The following is a 20,988-nucleotide window of genomic DNA, read 5'->3' as shown; positions in this document are numbered from 1 at the left end:
GCTAGCACATTACTATTTAGGACTTAAACTGAACAAAATACTCAAACATAATAATAGCACGCCGCATTTCGGAGGAGATAAATTAAGCGCTTTCTACATTGAATGTCTAACCAGCCTGAAAGGGAACGAAAAATTCATACACGAAAACACACGGAAGACCTACTCACATCTGATAAAGAAACTAGCCACTCCACTACATAACAGAATCCAATGGTGCAAAATATACAGCGATATAGACACAACAGAGACTTTTAGAAATCTTCATAGGAAATCCATCACACCTAAAGCGAGGGAGATCACATACAGACTAATTTTCAATTTGACTCCGATCTACCAAATTATGCCAGCTAACAAGAAGAGAAACACAGGTTGTGTACTGTGTGGACAAGATACCAGAGAGACAGAAACCCATTTATTCCTAACATGCCCCACAATACAGATGGCGAAACGGGCGCTAGAAGAAGAAATCAAGATAGACAATAAAGCCCTGACTATCGACGGGGCGATAACTCTAAATAAAGTACCCAAAAAGCCCGTGGCTGCAGAGAGAGACAAAAACATTTATGCCTTAGCGACATACAGACAGACTATCTGGCAAGCAAGAAACAAGGCGAAGTATGACAAGAAAAGATTTACCAACAAAACACTAAAGACAATTTTTTGTGAGAGTATGAACAAATATGTGTGAATGTTGAAGCCCACGTTTTTGTAATGTATGCAACTGATGTCCTTGTATAACAAATAGGTGTACAATGTTATGCTGATGTTGATGTAAATATTTTCAGAAATAAACTTTTATAAAAAAAAAAAAAAAAAAAAAAAAAAAAAAAAAAAAAAAAAAAAACTAAAGATTTCCGTGGAGAGGAGCATTATAATGAGTCTTAGAAGACTATTTTTCACGCCCTACGCTGTAGGGTGAATATTTCCAATGTAAACATGAGTGGGTGACTACATAATTTGTTGTTTTTAACCCTGGGATAGAAAATGAACCCTGCCGTTGGGAGGTTTCGTTTCCTTTGGCACGTTTTTCCGTGGCCTTGGACGGAACCGGACAACTCTTGTCCGATGGCCATGCATAATTAGTGAGTACATAAATCAAAAAAGATTTCAAATACGTCTAGGTTCAGTGCCGAAGAACCAAATCAAAACCAACTACTGTTCTGTCTAGACTTTATTATTATTATTTATTTATTTTTAAACAACTCACTCGTTTCGATTCCAACAAACAACAGTTCAGACTGCTGGCAGAACGACAACAGTCGGTCACGCGCCTCAAAGCAATGGCGTCATTTTATTTTTTGTTAGTTGGGTGACGTGTACTTCCCCTAACAGTTTAGTCTCAAGAAAGCTAGGCGGCCCGCCATCGCATAATTTCAAAGGTACATGGGAGCTAAGTTGGATTGGTATTAAAGGGAGACAATCTTCTGTCATCGTCGGATTGGTTTGTAAGCGTTTGTCCACGGGTGGAATGCGCTCGCGGAGAAGGGAAACGTTGTCCACCGGACAGGTCTGAGTTCTGAACGATGTAGCCTAGCCCTCAGTACGACCAACACAGTCTCCGCGGCGAACTCTTTTTGTTTTCAGAGGCACATTGCTGTCAGCCGAAAACCATGCGATTTCAGCTGATCCGGTTTAGGGCAGACCGGAAAATTTTCCGCCAGACAGACACTCTGGTTTCTCTTCACATCGAGTAAATCTTTCGCCTTTTACTAAAGATTTCCGTGGAGAGGAGCATTATAATGAGTCTTAGAAGACTATTTTTCACGCCCTACGCTGTAGGGTGAATATTTCCAATGTAAACATGAGTGGGTGACTACATAATTTGTTGTTTTTAACCCTGGGATAGAAAATGAACCCTGCCGTTGGGAGGTTTCGTTTCCTTTGGCACGTTTTTCCGTGGCCTTGGACGGAACCGGACAACTCTTGTCCGATGGCCATGCATAATTAGTGAGTACATAAATCAAAAAAGATTTCAAATACGTCTAGGTTCAGTGCCGAAGAACCAAATCAAAACCAACTACTGTTCTGTCTAGACTTTATTATTATTATTTATTTATTTTTAAACAACTCACTCGTTTCGATTCCAACAAACAACAGTTCAGACTGCTGGCAGAACAACAGTCGGTCACGCGCCTCAAAGCAATGGCGTCATTTTATTTTTTGTTAGTTGGGTGACGTGTACTTCCCCTAACAGTTTAGTCTCAAGAAAGCTAGGCGGCCCGCCATCGCATAATTTCAAAGGTACATGGGAGCTAAGTTGGATTGGTATTAAAGGGAGACAATCTTCTGTCATCGTCGGATTGGTTTGTAAGCGTTTGTCCACGGGTGGAATGCGCTCGCGGAGAAGGGAAACGTTGTCCACCGGACAGGTCTGAGTTCTGAACGATGTAGCCTAGCCTTCAGTACGACCAACACAGTCTCCGCGGCGAACTCTTTTTGTTTTCAGAGGCACATTGCTGTCAGCCGAAAACCATGCGATTTCAGCTGATCCGGTTTAGGGCAGACCGGAAAATTTTCCGCCAGACAGACACTCTGGTTTCTCTTCACATCGAGTAAATCTTTCGCCTTTTACTAAAGATTTCCGTGGAGAGGAGCATTATAATGAGTCTTAGAAGACTATTTTTCACGCCCTACGCTGTAGGGTGAATATTTCCAATGTAAACATGAGTGGGTGACTACATCATTTGTTTTTTTTAACCCTGGGATAGAAAATGAACCCTGCCGTTGGGAGGTTTCGTTTCCTTTGGCACGTTTTTCCGTGGCCTTGGACGGAACCGGACAACTCTTGTCCGATGGCCATGCATAATTAGTGAGTACATAAATCAAAAAAGATTTCAAATACGTCTAGGTTCAGTGCCGAAGAACCAAATCAAAACCAACTACTGTTCTGTCTAGACTTTATTATTATTATTTATTTATTTTTAAACAACTCACTCGTTTCGATTCCAACAAACAACAGTTCAGACTGCTGGCAGAACAACAGTCGGTCACGCGCCTCAAAGCAATGGCGTCATTTTATTTTTTGTTAGTTGGGTGACGTGTACTTCCCCTAACAGTTTAGTCTCAAGAAAGCTAGGCGGCCCGCCATCGCATAATTTCAAAGGTACATGGGAGCTAAGTTGGATTGGTATTAAAGGGAGACAATCTTCTGTCATCGTCGGATTGGTTTGTAAGCGTTTGTCCACGGGTGGAATGCGCTCGCGGAGAAGGGAAACGTTGTCCACCGGACAGGTCTGAGTTCTGAACGATGTAGCCTAGCCTTCAGTACGACCAACACAGTCTCCGCGGCGAACTCTTTTTGTTTTCAGAGGCACATTGCTGTCAGCCGAAAACCATGCGATTTCAGCTGATCCGGTTTAGGGCAGACCGGAAAATTTTCCGCCAGACAGACACTCTGGTTTCTCTTCACAACGCGTAAATCTTTCGCCTTTGACTGAACGTGACCTAGTTTCAAGATTTGTGTTTATTTAAATTTCGTGGACTGTGTTCTGTGTTAAATTGTGATACATTTCAAACACCACAGTGAGTATGTCATCAACCATTAAACTTACCATCCCTGGCCTACCCACCAGCCTACACCTTCCAAGAACTTTAAAAGTTGAAATAAAGTTCAGAGCCGGAAGCACCATCCACGTGGATGATAGAGTTATCGAAATTGTAACTCAGGCTGTCACCAAAATAAACCCTGATGAAATTTTAAAAGTCTACAACCTAGGACGGCCCACAGAGTGGTACGTCACCCTTAAAAGTCAGGAAGTGTACACCACTCTCCACATGAGGGAATTCACCACCAATGACTACGGCATAACACAAGTGGTGTTTACCCACGTGGACAAGCCTGTGTTGTACGGTGAACTCCACTGGGTACCACCGACGTTTACCGAAGACACGGTTACAAAAATAGTTGAAAATTTCGTCATCCCCAACACTCAGATTACTGTTAAACCTCTCAGAAAAGGAGATAGATGGGCGGTAATCATCAACTCTAAGATGCCGGTTGAGAAACTACCCCATTATCTTGAAGTGGTAATGGGAGATCTTACCCACACCATGTTGCTTCTGTTTAGAGGCAGAAGGCAAAACTGCCATCTATGCCACACCAGCAGACATCACCCAGGCCAATGCAGAAGAGAAGACATCAGATCAAGGGATGACATCATCTTGACGGACGACAAAAAATATGTTGATGGGAAAGCTGTAGAGGAGGTGAGAATGATAGACAGACAAGATTCGACCGAAGAAGACCCTCTAAAGCCTACCACCTCATATGCGACCGCAGTAACCAAGACAACACCCATAACACATACAACAGAGGACACGACAGCGACACTGACACAAGAAACACCAGAGACACCCACGGCATCAATGAGTCAAACAACCGACAACGCTAAACACACCGGCCAGTTTGCTGCGTTCATGCAAGGTAAAGCAGCCCTAACCATGAACCCCAAGGACCACTCAGCCAGGCCAAAACACACATCAACTGATGACAAGGTGAAGACAGGCAAGCGACCCAGCGGTGACTCACCAAAACAACACACAGGGAAAAAACCAACCACTAGATAGATACATGCGACATTACACCAACAAGAATGGCTAGTTCAACGAATAAAACTAATGTAGGACAACTCACAATGATAACCATCAACATCAAGGGGGCAAAAAAGAAAGCTGACCTAATAATATCACTCATAAACACCTTCAAAACAGACTACATCCTTCTACAAGAAACTAATTTTAAAAATAAGTATAATGCGGATAAATTTATAAGTAGCTTAGGCTTCGAAACAACTGAAGCATACCATAGTTTAGGAGAGAACTGCAAAGGAACGTCAATAATTAAAACATCAGACAAATACAAGACATTGCAAACATACACCGACGAGAATGGAAGACTGGTGATTATAACAGTCGGGGACAACAGCACGCAGTTCACCATTGTCAACATATACGCCCCCGTGGTCAAATTAGAACAAAGACTCTACTACAAGCATTTGAAACGTACCCTGAAAAAAGAGTACAAGGACAAGCCAATCATTCTGGCTGGGGATTTTAATCTAGTGATAGACAAGAAAGACTTGATAGTTCAAAACGATAGAGAAGAAATACGAATGGCAGAGGACAGAGAACAAATCCAGTCATTAAACAAAATAATAGAGCAGTTTAATCTAGTAGACACATTTAGGAAGCTACACCCACATAAGATAGAGACAACATACTGTAGCCCGTCAGGGAAAAGTTACTCAAGATTGGACAGAGTATATGTCAACACAAACAACACAATTAGGAAAGTAGTACACCTGAAAAGAACTTTACAGTACACAGATCACAAGGCGACACTGGTGATGTTAAACTCACCAGTTAGCACACGTCAACGCAACACATACTGGAAACTAAACAACGCCCTTTTAACAGAACCTATATACATCGCAAATATAAAGGAAACGATAGCAAGATTCATAACCACTCAACCAAGCACTAATTTCATAGATCTTTGGGAAACTTTCAAAATTGAAGTCAAGGAAATATCCATTAGAATTGGAACATATTTGAAGAGCGAGAGACAGAATAAAGAGAAAGAATGTTTAGAGACCCTGCACATACTAAAATCATTCCATGCTGGTGAAGATGTAGTGGCAAAGTACGAAGACGAACTGGAAGAAATTAGGAAATATAAATACAAGGGAGCCTTAGTGAGGAGTAGGTTGGACATAGCAGGAACAGAAGACCCGACACACCACAACATAATACTCGAACAAATCACTCAGAAAAACAAAAACATTCAGTGTATCGTGGACAGGGACGGCCAGGAGACTACAGACGAAAGTAAAATCACTCAGGCGTTTCACCAATACTACACGCAGCTGTACAGGAAAGAGCAAACAAGGGGAGACAAGGAAGACGAGTACCTGCGTAACGCACGACGCCTAGACGACACGGACAGAGAAAAACTGGATGAACCTATCACAATAAAGGACATCGAAGAAACAATACGTCTGTTAAAAGACAACAAATCCCCTGGACCCGACGGATTAACGGCAGAATTTTACAAGACTTTCACTGCAGAAATAGGGCAACTTTTGTTAAACACGTTCAACGACATGACAGACAAGAGAATGTGCCACGAAAACTTCAACAGATCTTTCATCACCCTAATCCACAAGCCAAACACTGACGAAAAACAGATGAAAAACTACAGACCTATATCGCTACTCAATACAGACTACAAGATTTTAACAAAAACGTTAGTCAGAAAGTTAGAGCCTTATCTCCACAAAATAGTGCACACAGACCAGCAATGCAGCATCACAGGAAGGAACATCTTAAACCATACGCACTACATTAGGGACCTCATCCAATATACTCATGAAAAAGAAGCACAAGCCTTTTTACTGAGCCTTGACCAAGAAAAGGCTTTTGATAGAGTGTCTCACAGCTTTTTACTTAAAATAATAGAAGCCAATAATCTGGGGAATTACATATGCACATGGATCGACATTATTTACAGAAATGCAGTTAGTCACCTTCAAATCAACAGATGCATCACAAGACCGTTCCAAATTCAAAAATCTGTCAGACAAGGCTGCCCTTTGTCTCCTGTGTTATATATACTGACATTAGAACCCCTTTTGGAAAAAATTAGACTCGACACACAGATTAGAGGAATTGACTGTCCAAACACGCAGAACAGAAAACTTCTCGCTTACGCTGACGACACGACATTTAGCCTACAGACAGAAAAATCTCTAATAGCAGTAATCAACCACTTCCAAGATTTCGGACAAGCAAGCGGCACGAAAATAAATTTAGACAAGACACAGATCATGGGCTTAGGACGATGGAAGGAGAAGCAAACTTACCCTTTGAACTTGAAAGCGACTGACAGACTGAAAATTTACGGAATAATTTTTGAGAACGATCCCCATAGAAAACATGAGGAAACCTGGGAAAAGATGACTGACAAAATCAGTAGCAAACTAAACAAATATAAAAATAGCGCAACTACCATCTTTGGACGAGCGGCCATCGTTAACAGATATATAACACCCAAGTTGATATATGTAGCCACAACATCAACCGTCCCTAAAGGCACCATTCAAGGAATCAATCAAAAAATCAGAGAATTCATTTTTAAGAACACAGTCAGAACCATTAACCACTGCACGTTAATTCAACATAAATTACAAGGAGGGATAAACCTACATGATATTCAAACCAAAATCAACTCACTCAGAATAAAACACGTCGGCAGAATAGTCAGCGACCCCCCAAATCATCCGCTAGCACATTACTATTTAGGACTTAGACTGAACAAAATACTCAAACATAATAATAGCACGCCGCATTTCGGAGGAGAGAGATTAAGCGCTTTCTACATTGAATGTCTAACCAGCCTTAAGGGAATGAAAAATTTATACACGAAAACACAAGAAAGACCTACGCACATCTAGTAAAGAAACTAGCCACTCCACTACATAACAGAATCCAATGGTGCAAAATATACAGCGATATAGACACAACAGAGACTTTTAGAAATCTTCATAGGAAATCCACCACACCCAAAGCGAGGGAGATCACATACAGACTAATCTTCAATTTGACTCCGATCTACCAAATTATGCCAGCTAACAAGAAGAGAAACACAGGTTGTGTACTGTGTGGACAAGATATCAGAGAGACTGAAACCCATTTATTCCTAACATGCCCCACAATACAGATGGCGAAACGGGCGCTAGAAGAAGAAATCAAGGTAGATAATAAAGCCCTGACTATCGACGGGGCGATAACTCTAAACAAAGTACCCAAAAAGCCCGTGGCTGCAGAGAGAGACAAAAACATTTATGCCTTAGCGACATACAGACAGACTATCTGGCAAGCAAGAAACAAGGCGAAGTATGACAAGAAAAGATTTACCAACAAAACACTAAAGACAATTTTTTGTGAGAGTATGAACAAATATGTGTGAATGTTGAAGTCCACGTTTTTGTAGAAATGTATGCAACTGATGTCCTTGTATAACAAATATGTGTACAATGTTATGCTGATGTTGATGTAAATATTTTCAGAAATAAACTTTTATAAAAAAAAAAAAAAAAAAAAAAAAAAAAAAAAAAAAAAAAAAAAAAAAAAAAAAAAAAAACTAAAGATTTCCGTGGAGAGGAGCATTATAATGAGTCTTAGAAGACTATTTTTCACGCCCTACGCTGTAGGGTGAATATTTCCAATGTAAACATGAGTGGGTGACTACATCATTTGTTTTTTTTAACCCTGGGATAGAAAATGAACCCTGCCGTTGGGAGGTTTCGTTTCCTTTGGCACGTTTTTCCGTGGCCTTGGACGGAACCGGACAACTCTTGTCCGATGGCCATGCATAATTAGTGAGTACATAAATCAAAAAAGATTTCAAATACGTCTAGGTTCAGTGCCGAAGAACCAAATCAAAACCAACTACTGTTCTGTCTAGACTTTATTATTATTATTTATTTATTTTTAAACAACTCACTCGTTTCGATTCCAACAAACAACAGTTCAGACTGCTGGCAGAACAACAGTCGGTCACGCGCCTCAAAGCAATGGCGTCATTTTATTTTTTGTTAGTTGGGTGACGTGTACTTCCCCTAACAGTTTAGTCTCAAGAAAGCTAGGCGGCCCGCCATCGCATAATTTCAAAGGTACATGGGAGCTAAGTTGGATTGGTATTAAAGGGAGACAATCTTCTGTCATCGTCGGATTGGTTTGTAAGCGTTTGTCCACGGGTGGAATGCGCTCGCGGAGAAGGGAAACGTTGTCCACCGGACAGGTCTGAGTTCTGAACGATGTAGCCTAGCCTTCAGTACGACCAACACAGTCTCCGCGGCGAACTCTTTTTGTTTTCAGAGGCACATTGCTGTCAGCCGAAAACCATGCGATTTCAGCTGATCCGGTTTAGGGCAGACCGGAAAATTTTCCGCCAGACAGACACTCTGGTTTCTCTTCACATCGAGTAAATCTTTCGCCTTTTACTAAAGATTTCCAATCATGTCATCTCCTAGAGAACTGACATATGCAAATATAGTCCACATCACCACAGGGGTTGCGCCCTCGGATGTTCCCCCTGGGTCGAGAGACTTGGGGAGGAGCCACCCGGACTACGGTTCGGGTGGTTTAATGAAATCCAGGGCCCAACCCTTTTCAGCCACAACTGCCATCCTGAACTTTCCTGATCAAGAATGTCCGGAACTCTACACTGCTGATTCGCCAACCATTCAAGTAACCATCCACTCAACAGGACAACCCAACCTGAGAGGACACATCCTACGTCAGCTTATTAGCGACCAACAAATCCTGCTCCTCAATTATGGAAGAGCAGATACGTGGTATTTCTCTTCGATCACCTTTGACGTCACCAAGCTTCACAATACCCACAAAACATACGGCCCCTACACACTATACTTCTCACTACACGAAAAAGACAAAATAAACGGTACCCTTAGATGGGTCCCACCCACACTCAGCGATCACACACTCATACAAGCACTACAGCCTTACAGCAACAAACAACCAATCATAAACACAATTCCTCACACCAATAACCGCAACTTTTCCATATACACTGACAGTCCAGCAACCATCCCCCACTACATACAAATAAACTACAAAAACAAATCACTCAACATTCTAATAGCCATCAAAGACAGAAAGCAAGCCTGCCAAACCTGCGCATCTACATCGCATTGGACCAATCAATGCCATGTCCTCAACCCAGAGACAATGCCCAGGAATCAACCATCAACACAAACAGCGGCACCACCTACTCCACAACCTCCCATGCCAGCCACACCGCAGCAAACATTGGTAACCCCTAACCTGTCGAACCAAAAAGCGATCCCAAGTACGGCTTACCCGAAGTCACCAACTACATCAACAAAACTCCAAAACACTGGAGAAACACAAAGCCCAGATTCAGAAATAGATAACACCACGTCAATGAAAAGAAAAAATGAAATCAGCCCCACAGAATAAGGAAAATTAACAAAAAAACCCGCGAATCAAATCTTCGATCGCCTGACAAACACCTTAGAAACTCAGCCACAACAAGAAACTACCACTGAACCAATTCAAATTCCCAAACCTTTAACTCCTGGAAAAGACAAGAGCTGCGGTTATTGCTTTCACAGTTTCAGTACTGCCAGCGAGTGTAAAACACATACAAAAACTTCCCATCCTGATACGAGTAAATGCCCGCATTGCAACAATCTGATCAAGAGCAGAGGAGCAATAAAGCACCACGTACTAAAACACCCAGACACCGCTGTCTTCCAGTGTGGATACTGCCTAACAAGTCTATACACCAAATACGACATAGAAAAACACCTCAACGACCAGCACCCCGACAACGACCCCTGCCACAATCAAATATTCTACATCCTCAACCCAGACAGATCCATTTCGTACATATATGCAGACGACAGAACATAAACAGCGAGAAGGACAACTCTTCAAATATGACACGCTGTACTCACCACTTAAACAAGTTTTGGCAATCCCTCCTCATCCGGTTTCCAACACTATCATTTTACTTTAACCCCTTTTACTGATTATCCCTTAAAATTTTGTATAACAACATATATAAAACAAATATGATAACCATGTACATACTTATTATTAATACGCTCATCCGTACAAAATGGTTTCATTAGATGATAAAATTTAGTAAAAAAAGGTGTATACATTTGTAAATTCATCTTGATATGTTTTTTTTAAGAACATTTAGAAAAATGTAAAATATGCTGATGTTGTTGCACTTGTTTTAAATTGCAAATAAAAAAAAAAAAAAAAAAATTTACTAAAGATTTCCGTGGAGAGGAGCATTATAAAAAAAGAAAAAAAAAAAAAAAAAATAAAAAAAAAATAAAAATAAAAAAATTTCGCCTTTTACTAAAGATTTCCGTGGAGAGGAGCATTATAATGAGTCTTAGAAGACTATTTTTCACGCCCTACGCTGTAGGGTGAATATTTCCAATGTAAACATGAGTGGGTGACTACATAATTTGTTGTTTTTAACCCTGGGATAGAAAATGAACCCTGCCGTTGGGAGGTTTCGTTTCCTTTGGCACGTTTTTCCGTGGCCTTGGACGGAACCGGACAACTCTTGTCCGATGGCCATGCATAATTAGTGAGTACATAAATCAAAAAAGATTTCAAATACGTCTAGGTTCAGTGCCGAAGAACCAAATCAAAACCAACTACTGTTCTGTCTAGACTTTATTATTATTATTTATTTATTTTTAAACAACTCACTCGTTTCGATTCCAACAAACAACAGTTCAGACTGCTGGCAGAACAACAGTCGGTCACGCGCCTCAAAGCAATGGCGTCATTTTATTTTTTGTTAGTTGGGTGACGTGTACTTCCCCTAACAGTTTAGTCTCAAGAAAGCTAGGCGGCCCGCCATCGCATAATTTCAAAGGTACATGGGAGCTAAGTTGGATTGGTATTAAAGGGAGACAATCTTCTGTCATCGTCGGATTGGTTTGTAAGCGTTTGTCCACGGGTGGAATGCGCTCGCGGAGAAGGGAAACGTTGTCCACCGGACAGGTCTGAGTTCTGAACGATGTAGCCTAGCCTTCAGTACGACCAACACAGTCTCCGCGGCGAACTCTTTTTGTTTTCAGAGGCACATTGCTGTCAGCCGAAAACCATGCGATTTCAGCTGATCCGGTTTAGGGCAGACCGGAAAATTTTCCGCCAGACAGACACTCTGGTTTCTCTTCACATCGAGTAAATCTTTCGCCTTTTACTAAAGATTTCCGTGGAGAGGAGCATTATAATGAGTCTTAGAAGACTATTTTTCACGCCCTACGCTGTAGGGTGAATATTTCCAATGTAAACATGAGTGGGTGACTACATCATTTGTTGTTTTTAACCCTGGGATAGAAAATGAACCCTGCCGTTGGGAGGTTTCGTTTCCTTTGGCACGTTTTTCCGTGGCCTTGGACGGAACCGGACAACTCTTGTCCGATGGCCATGCATAATTAGTGAGTACATAAATCAAAAAAGATTTCAAATACGTCTAGGTTCAGTGCCGAAGAACCAAATCAAAACCAACTACTGTTCTGTCTAGACTTTATTATTATTATTTATTTATTTTTAAACAACTCACTCGTTTCGATTCCAACAAACAACAGTTCAGACTGCTGGCAGAACGACAACAGTCGGTCACGCGCCTCAAAGCAATGGCGTCATTTTATTTTTTGTTAGTTGGGTGACGTGTACTTCCCCTAACAGTTTAGTCTCAAGAAAGCTAGGCGGCCCGCCATCGCATAATTTCAAAGGTACATGGGAGCTAAGTTGGATTGGTATTAAAGGGAGACAATCTTCTGTCATCGTCGGATTGGTTTGTAAGCGTTTGTCCACGGGTGGAATGCGCTCGCGGAGAAGGGAAACGTTGTCCACCGGACAGGTCTGAGTTCTGAACGATGTAGCCTAGCCCTCAGTACGACCAACACAGTCTCCGCGGCGAACTCTTTTTGTTTTCAGAGGCACATTGCTGTCAGCCGAAAACCATGCGATTTCAGCTGATCCGGTTTAGGGCAGACCGGAAAATTTTCCGCCAGACAGACACTCTGGTTTCTCTTCACATCGAGTAAATCTTTCGCCTTTTACTAAAGATTTCCGTGGAGAGGAGCATTATAATGAGTCTTAGAAGACTATTTTTCACGCCCTACGCTGTAGGGTGAATATTTCCAATGTAAACATGAGTGGGTGACTACATAATTTGTTGTTTTTAACCCTGGGATAGAAAATGAACCCTGCCGTTGGGAGGTTTCGTTTCCTTTGGCACGTTTTTCCGTGGCCTTGGACGGAACCGGACAACTCTTGTCCGATGGCCATGCATAATTAGTGAGTACATAAATCAAAAAAGATTTCAAATACGTCTAGGTTCAGTGCCGAAGAACCAAATCAAAACCAACTACTGTTCTGTCTAGACTTTATTATTATTATTTATTTATTTTTAAACAACTCACTCGTTTCGATTCCAACAAACAACAGTTCAGACTGCTGGCAGAACAACAGTCGGTCACGCGCCTCAAAGCAATGGCGTCATTTTATTTTTTGTTAGTTGGGTGACGTGTACTTCCCCTAACAGTTTAGTCTCAAGAAAGCTAGGCGGCCCGCCATCGCATAATTTCAAAGGTACATGGGAGCTAAGTTGGATTGGTATTAAAGGGAGACAATCTTCTGTCATCGTCGGATTGGTTTGTAAGCGTTTGTCCACGGGTGGAATGCGCTCGCGGAGAAGGGAAACGTTGTCCACCGGACAGGTCTGAGTTCTGAACGATGTAGCCTAGCCTTCAGTACGACCAACACAGTCTCCGCGGCGAACTCTTTTTGTTTTCAGAGGCACATTGCTGTCAGCCGAAAACCATGCGATTTCAGCTGATCCGGTTTAGGGCAGACCGGAAAATTTTCCGCCAGACAGACACTCTGGTTTCTCTTCACATCGAGTAAATCTTTCGCCTTTTACTAAAGATTTCCGTGGAGAGGAGCATTATAATGAGTCTTAGAAGACTATTTTTCACGCCCTACGCTGTAGGGTGAATATTTCCAATGTAAACATGAGTGGGTGACTACATCATTTGTTTTTTTTAACCCTGGGATAGAAAATGAACCCTGCCGTTGGGAGGTTTCGTTTCCTTTGGCACGTTTTTCCGTGGCCTTGGACGGAACCGGACAACTCTTGTCCGATGGCCATGCATAATTAGTGAGTACATAAATCAAAAAAGATTTCAAATACGTCTAGGTTCAGTGCCGAAGAACCAAATCAAAACCAACTACTGTTCTGTCTAGACTTTATTATTATTATTTATTTATTTTTAAACAACTCACTCGTTTCGATTCCAACAAACAACAGTTCAGACTGCTGGCAGAACAACAGTCGGTCACGCGCCTCAAAGCAATGGCGTCATTTTATTTTTTGTTAGTTGGGTGACGTGTACTTCCCCTAACAGTTTAGTCTCAAGAAAACTAGGCGGCCCGCCATCGCATAATTTCAAAGGTACATGGGAGCTAAGTTGGATTGGTATTAAAGGGAGACAATCTTCTGTCATCGTCGGATTGGTTTGTAAGCGTTTGTCCACGGGTGGAATGCGCTCGCGGAGAAGGGAAACGTTGTCCACCGGACAGGTCTGAGTTCTGAACGATGTAGCCTAGCCTTCAGTACGACCAACACAGTCTCCGCGGCGAACTCTTTTTGTTTTCAGAGGCACATTGCTGTCAGCCGAAAACCATGCGATTTCAGCTGATCCGGTTTAGGGCAGACCGGAAAATTTTCCGCCAGACAGACACTCTGGTTTCTCTTCACATCGAGTAAATCTTTCGCCTTTTACTAAAGATTTCCGTGGAGAGGAGCATTATAATGAGTCTTAGAAGACTATTTTTCACGCCCTACGCTGTAGGGTGAATATTTCCAATGTAAACATGAGTGGGTGACTACATCATTTGTTTTTTTTAACCCTGGGATAGAAAATGAACCCTGCCGTTGGGAGGTTTCGTTTCCTTTGGCACGTTTTTCCGTGGCCTTGGACGGAACCGGACAACTCTTGTCCGATGGCCATGCATAATTAGTGAGTACATAAATCAAAAAAGATTTCAAATACGTCTAGGTTCAGTGCCGAAGAACCAAATCAAAACCAACTACTGTTCTGTCTAGACTTTATTATTATTATTTATTTATTTTTAAACAACTCACTCGTTTCGATTCCAACAAACAACAGTTCAGACTGCTGGCAGAACAACAGTCGGTCACGCGCCTCAAAGCAATGGCGTCATTTTATTTTTTGTTAGTTGGGTGACGTGTACTTCCCCTAACAGTTTAGTCTCAAGAAAGCTAGGCGGCCCGCCATCGCATAATTTCAAAGGTACATGGGAGCTAAGTTGGATTGGTATTAAAGGGAGACAATCTTCTGTCATCGTCGGATTGGTTTGTAAGCGTTTGTCCACGGGTGGAATGCGCTCGCGGAGAAGGGAAACGTTGTCCACCGGACAGGTCTGAGTTCTGAACGATGTAGCCTAGCCTTCAGTACGACCAACACAGTCTCCGCGGCGAACTCTTTTTGTTTTCAGAGGCACATTGCTGTCAGCCGAAAACCATGCGATTTCAGCTGATCCGGTTTAGGGCAGACCGGAAAATTTTCCGCCAGACAGACACTCTGGTTTCTCTTCACATCGAGTAAATCTTTCGCCTTTTACTAAAGATTTCCAATCATGTCATCTCCTAGAGAACTGACATATGCAAATATAGTCCACATCACCACAGGGGTTGCGCCCTCGGATGTTCCCCCTGGGTCGAGAGACTTGGGGAGGAGCCACCCGGACTACGGTTCGGGTGGTTTAATGAAATCCAGGGCCCAACCCTTTTCAGCCACAACTGCCATCCTGAACTTTCCTGATCAAGAATGTCCGGAACTCTACACTGCTGATTCGCCAACCATTCAAGTAACCATCCACTCAACAGGACAACCCAACCTGAGAGGACACATCCTACGTCAGCTTATTAGCGACCAACAAATCCTGCTCCTCAATTATGGAAGAGCAGATACGTGGTATTTCTCTTCGATCACCTTTGACGTCACCAAGCTTCACAATACCCACAAAACATACGGCCCCTACACACTATACTTCTCACTACACGAAAAAGACAAAATAAACGGTACCCTTAGATGGGTCCCACCCACACTCAGCGATCACACACTCATACAAGCACTACAGCCTTACAGCAACAAACAACCAATCATAAACACAATTCCTCACACCAATAACCGCAACTTTTCCATATACACTGACAGTCCAGCAACCATCCCCCACTACATACAAATAAACTACAAAAACAAATCACTCAACATTCTAATAGCCATCAAAGACAGAAAGCAAGCCTGCCAAACCTGCGCATCTACATCGCATTGGACCAATCAATGCCATGTCCTCAACCCAGAGACAATGCCCAGGAATCAACCATCAACACAAACAGCGGCACCACCTACTCCACAACCTCCCATGCCAGCCACACCGCAGCAAACATTGGTAACCCCTAACCTGTCGAACCAAAAAGCGATCCCAAGTACGGCTTACCCGAAGTCACCAACTACATCAACAAAACTCCAAAACACTGGAGAAACACAAAGCCCAGATTCAGAAATAGATAACACCACGTCAATGAAAAGAAAAAATGAAATCAGCCCCACAGAATAAGGAAAATTAACAAAAAAACCCGCGAATCAAATCTTCGATCGCCTGACAAACACCTTAGAAACTCAGCCACAACAAGAAACTACCACTGAACCAATTCAAATTCCCAAACCTTTAACTCCTGGAAAAGACAAGAGCTGCGGTTATTGCTTTCACAGTTTCAGTACTGCCAGCGAGTGTAAAACACATACAAAAACTTCCCATCCTGATACGAGTAAATGCCCGCATTGCAACAATCTGATCAAGAGCAGAGGAGCAATAAAGCACCACGTACTAAAACACCCAGACACCGCTGTCTTCCAGTGTGGATACTGCCTAACAAGTCTATACACCAAATACGACATAGAAAAACACCTCAACGACCAGCACCCCGACAACGACCCCTGCCACAATCAAATATTCTACATCCTCAACCCAGACAGATCCATTTCGTACATATATGCAGACGACAGAACATAAACAGCGAGAAGGACAACTCTTCAAATATGACACGCTGTACTCACCACTTAAACAAGTTTTGGCAATCCCTCCTCATCCGGTTTCCAACACTATCATTTTACTTTAACCCCTTTTACTGATTATCCCTTAAAATTTTGTATAACAACATATATAAAACAAATATGATAACCATGTACATACTTATTATTAATACGCTCATCCGTACAAAATGGTTTCATTAGATGATAAAATTTAGTAAAAAAAGGTGTATACATTTGTAAATTCATCTTGATATGTTTTTTTTAAGAACATTTAGAAAAATGTAAAATATGCTGATGTTGTTGCACTTGTTTTAAATTGCAAATAAAAAAAAAAAAAAAAAAATTTACTAAAGATTTCCGTGGAGAGGAGCATTATAAAAAAAGAAAAAAAAAAAAAAAAAAATAAAAAAAAAATAAAAATAAAAAAATTTCGCCTTTTACTAAAGATTTCCGTGGAGAGGAGCATTATAATGAGTCTTAGAAGACTATTTTTCACGCCCTACGCTGTAGGGTGAATATTTCCAATGTAAACATGAGTGGGTGACTACATAATTTGTTGTTTTTAACCCTGGGATAGAAAATGAACCCTGCCGTTGGGAGGTTTCGTTTCCTTTGGCACGTTTTTCCGTGGCCTTGGACGGAACCGGACAACTCTTGTCCGATGGCCATGCATAATTAGTGAGTACATAAATCAAAAAAGATTTCAAATACGTCTAGGTTCAGTGCCGAAGAACCAAATCAAAACCAACTACTGTTCTGTCTAGACTTTATTATTATTATTTATTTATTTTTTAAACAACTCACTCGTTTCGATTCCAACAAACAACAGTTCAGACTGCTGGCAGAACAACAGTCGGTCACGCGCCTCAAAGCAATGGCGTCATTTTATTTTTTGTTAGTTGGGTGACGTGTACTTCCCCTAACAGTTTAGTCTCAAGAAAGCTAGGCGGCCCGCCATCGCATAATTTCAAAGGTACATGGGAGCTAAGTTGGATTGGTATTAAAGGGAGACAATCTTCTGTCATCGTCGGATTGGTTTGTAAGCGTTTGTCCACGGGTGGAATGCGCTCGCGGAGAAGGGAAACGTTGTCCACCGGACAGGTCTGAGTTCTGAACGATGTAGCCTAGCCTTCAGTACGACCAACACAGTCTCCGCGGCGAACTCTTTTTGTTTTCAGAGGCACATTGCTGTCAGCCGAAAACCATGCGATTTCAGCTGATCCGGTTTAGGGCAGACCGGAAAATTTTCCCCCAGACAGACACTCTGGTTTCTCTTCACATCGAGTAAATCTTTCGCCTTTTACTAAAGATTTCCGTGGAGAGGAGCATTATAATGAGTCTTAGAAGACTATTTTTCACGCCCTACGCTGTAGGGTGAATATTTCCAATGTAAACATGAGTGGGTGACTACATAATTTGTTGTTTTTAACCCTGGGATAGAAAATGAACCCTGCCGTTGGGAGGTTTCGTTTCCTTTGGCACGTTTTTCCGTGGCCTTGGACGGAACCGGACAACTCTTGTCTGATGGCCATGCATAATTAGTGAGTACATAAATCAAAAAAGATTTCAAATACGTCTAGGTTCAGTGCCGAAGAACCAAATCAAAACCAACTACTGTTCTGTCTAGACTTTATTATTATTATTTATTTATTTTTAAACAACTCACTCGTTTCGATTCCAACAAACAACAGTTCAGACTGCTGGCAGAACAACAGTCGGTCACGCGCCTCAAAGCAATGGCGTCATTTTATTTTTTGTTAGTTGGGTGACGTGTACTTCCCCTAACAGTTTAGTCTCAAGAAAGCTAGGCGGCCCGCCATCGCATAATTTCAAAGGTACATGGGAGCTAAGTTGGATTGGTATTAAAGGGAGACAATCTTCTGTTATCGTCGGATTGGTTTGTAAGCGTTTGTCCACGGGTGGAATGCGCTCGCGGAGAAGGGAAACGTTGTCCACCGGACAGGTCTGAGTTCTGAACGATGTAGCCTAGCCTTCAGTACGACCAACACAGTCTCCGCGGCGAACTCTTTTTGTTTTCAGAGGCACATTGCTGTCAGCCGAAAACCATGCGATTCCAGCTGATCCGGTTTAGGGCAGACCGGAAAATTTTCCCCCAGACAGACACTCTGGTTTCTCTTCACATCGAGTAAATCTTTCGCCTTTACTAAAGATTTCCGTGGAGAGGAGCATTATAATGAGTCTTAGAAGACTATTTTTCACGCCCTACGCTGTAGGGTGAATATTTCCAATGTAAACATGAGTGGGTGACTACATAATTTGTTGTTTTTAACCCTGGGATAGAAAATGAACCCTGCCGTTGGGAGGTTTCGTTTCCTTTGGCACGTTTTTCCGTGGCCTTGGACGGAACCGGACAACTCTTGTCCGATGGCCATGCATAATTAGTGAGTACATAAATCAAAAAAGATTTCAAATACGTCTAGGTTCAGTGCCGAAGAACCAAATCAAAACCAACTACTGTTCTGTCTAGACTTTATTATTTATTTATTTTTAAACAACTCACTCGTTTCGATTCCAACAAACAACAGTTCAGACTGCTGGCAGAACAACAGTCGGTCACGCGCCTCAAAGCAATGGCGTCATTTTATTTTTTGTTAGTTGGGTGACGTGTACTTCCCCTAACAGTTTAGTCTCAAGAAAGCTAGGCGGCCCGCCATCGCATAATTTCAAAGGTACATGGGAGCTAAGTTGGATTGGTATTAAAGGGAGACAATCTTCTGTCATCGTCGGATTGGTTTGTAAGCGTTTGTCCACGGGTGGAATGCGCTCGCGGAGAAGGGAAACGTTGTCCACCGGACAGGTCTGAGTTCTGAACGATGTAGCCTAGCCTTCAGTACGACCAACACAGTCTCCGCGGCGAACTCTTTTTGTTTTCAGAGGCACATTGCTGTCAGCCGAAAACCATGCGATTCCAGCTGATCCGGTTTAGGGCAGACCGGAAAATTTTCCCCCAGACAGACACTCTGGTTTCTCTTCACATCGAGTAAATCTTTCGCCTTTTACTAAAGATTTCCGTGGAGAGGAGCATTATAATGAGTCTTAGAAGACTATTTTTCACGCCCTACGCTGTAGGGTGAATATTTCCAATGTAAACATGAGTGGGTGACTACATCATTTGTTTTTTTTAACCCTGGGATAGAAAATGAACCCTGCCGTTGGGAGGTTTCGTTTCCTTTGGCACGTTTTTCCGTGGCCTTGGACGGAACCGGACAACTCTTGTCCGATGGCCATGCATAATTAGTGAGTACATAAATCAAAAAAGATTTCAAATACGTCTAGGTTCAGTGCCGAAGAACCAAATCAAAACCAACTACTGTTCTGTCTAGACTTTATTATTATTATTTATTTATTTTTAAACAACTCACTCGTTTCGATTCCAACAAACAACAGTTCAGACTGCTGGCAGAACAACAGTCGGTCACGCGCCTCAAAGCAATGGCGTCATTTTATTTTTTGTTAGTTGGGTGACGTGTACTTCCCCTAACAGTTTAGTCTCAAGAAAGCTAGGCGGCCCGCCATCGCATAATTTCAAAGGTACATGGGAGCTAAGTTGGATTGGTATTAAAGGGAGACAATCTTCTGTCATCGTCGGATTGGTTTGTAAGCGTTTGTCCACGGGTGGAATGCGCTCGCGGAGAAGGGAAACGTTGTCCACCGGACAGGTCTGAGTTCTGAACGATGTAGCCTAGCCTTCAGTACGACCAACACAGTCTCCGCGGCGAACTCTTTTTGTTTTCAGAGGCACATTGCTGTCAGCCGAAAACCATGCGATTTCAGCTGATCCGGTTTAGGGCAGACCGGAAAATTTTCCCCCAGACAGACACTCTGGTTTCTCTTCACATCGAGTAAATCTTTCGCCTTTTACTAAAGATTTCCGTGGAGAGGAGCATTATAATGAGTCTTAGAAGACTATTTTTCACGCCCTACGCTGTAGGGTGAATATTTCCAATGTAAACATGAGTGGGTGACTACATAATTTGTTGTTTTTAACCCTGGGATAGAAAATGAACCCTGCCGTTGGGAGGTTTCGTTTCCTTTGGCACGTTTTTCCGTGGCCTTGGACGGAACCGGACAACTCTTGTCTGATGGCCATGCATAATTAGTGAGTACATAAATCAAAAAAGATTTCAAATACGTCTAGGTTCAGTGCCGAAGAACCAAATCAAAACCAACTACTGTTCTGTCTAGACTTTATTATTATTATTTATTTATTTTTAAACAACTCACTCGTTTCGATTCCAACAAACAACAGTTCAGACTGCTG

At 42.1% G+C, this 20,988-nt stretch overlaps 10 non-coding genes across 10 annotated transcripts; all 10 read left to right on the top strand.

Moving 5' to 3' along the window:
• The first annotated feature begins 1,665 nt into the window (after positions 1 to 1,665).
• LOC131949896 (U5 spliceosomal RNA) lies at positions 1,666 to 1,784 on the top strand. The gene has a single exon (XR_009388241.1). It is a non-coding gene; the product is annotated as a U5 spliceosomal RNA (small nuclear RNA).
• A 743-nt stretch (positions 1,785 to 2,527) lies between these two features.
• Positions 2,528 to 2,646, top strand: LOC131949895 (U5 spliceosomal RNA). The gene has a single exon (XR_009388240.1). It is a non-coding gene; the product is annotated as a U5 spliceosomal RNA (small nuclear RNA).
• Positions 2,647 to 11,735: 9,089 nt separating this feature from the next.
• On the top strand, positions 11,736 to 11,854 carry LOC131949894 (U5 spliceosomal RNA). Its single transcript, XR_009388239.1, has one exon. It is a non-coding gene; the product is annotated as a U5 spliceosomal RNA (small nuclear RNA).
• Positions 11,855 to 12,600: 746 nt separating this feature from the next.
• Positions 12,601 to 12,719, top strand: LOC131949893 (U5 spliceosomal RNA). Its single transcript, XR_009388238.1, has one exon. It is a non-coding gene; the product is annotated as a U5 spliceosomal RNA (small nuclear RNA).
• A 743-nt stretch (positions 12,720 to 13,462) lies between these two features.
• Positions 13,463 to 13,581, top strand: LOC131949892 (U5 spliceosomal RNA). The gene has a single exon (XR_009388237.1). It is a non-coding gene; the product is annotated as a U5 spliceosomal RNA (small nuclear RNA).
• A 743-nt stretch (positions 13,582 to 14,324) lies between these two features.
• Positions 14,325 to 14,443, top strand: LOC131949891 (U5 spliceosomal RNA). The gene has a single exon (XR_009388236.1). It is a non-coding gene; the product is annotated as a U5 spliceosomal RNA (small nuclear RNA).
• Positions 14,444 to 17,965: 3,522 nt separating this feature from the next.
• LOC131949889 (U5 spliceosomal RNA) lies at positions 17,966 to 18,084 on the top strand. Its single transcript, XR_009388234.1, has one exon. It is a non-coding gene; the product is annotated as a U5 spliceosomal RNA (small nuclear RNA).
• A 743-nt stretch (positions 18,085 to 18,827) lies between these two features.
• LOC131949899 (U5 spliceosomal RNA) lies at positions 18,828 to 18,945 on the top strand. Its single transcript, XR_009388244.1, has one exon. It is a non-coding gene; the product is annotated as a U5 spliceosomal RNA (small nuclear RNA).
• Positions 18,946 to 19,682: 737 nt separating this feature from the next.
• LOC131949888 (U5 spliceosomal RNA) lies at positions 19,683 to 19,801 on the top strand. The gene has a single exon (XR_009388233.1). It is a non-coding gene; the product is annotated as a U5 spliceosomal RNA (small nuclear RNA).
• Positions 19,802 to 20,544: 743 nt separating this feature from the next.
• On the top strand, positions 20,545 to 20,663 carry LOC131949887 (U5 spliceosomal RNA). The gene has a single exon (XR_009388232.1). It is a non-coding gene; the product is annotated as a U5 spliceosomal RNA (small nuclear RNA).
• The last annotated feature ends 325 nt before the right edge of the window (positions 20,664 to 20,988 follow it).

This window comes from Physella acuta, unplaced genomic scaffold (assembly GCF_028476545.2).
Source record: "Physella acuta isolate Inbredline_101_S28 unplaced genomic scaffold, ASM2847654v3 ptg000717l, whole genome shotgun sequence".
Lineage (NCBI taxonomy): Eukaryota > Metazoa > Mollusca > Gastropoda > Physidae > Physella > Physella acuta.
This window is presented reverse-complemented; position numbering and strand designations above follow the sequence as displayed.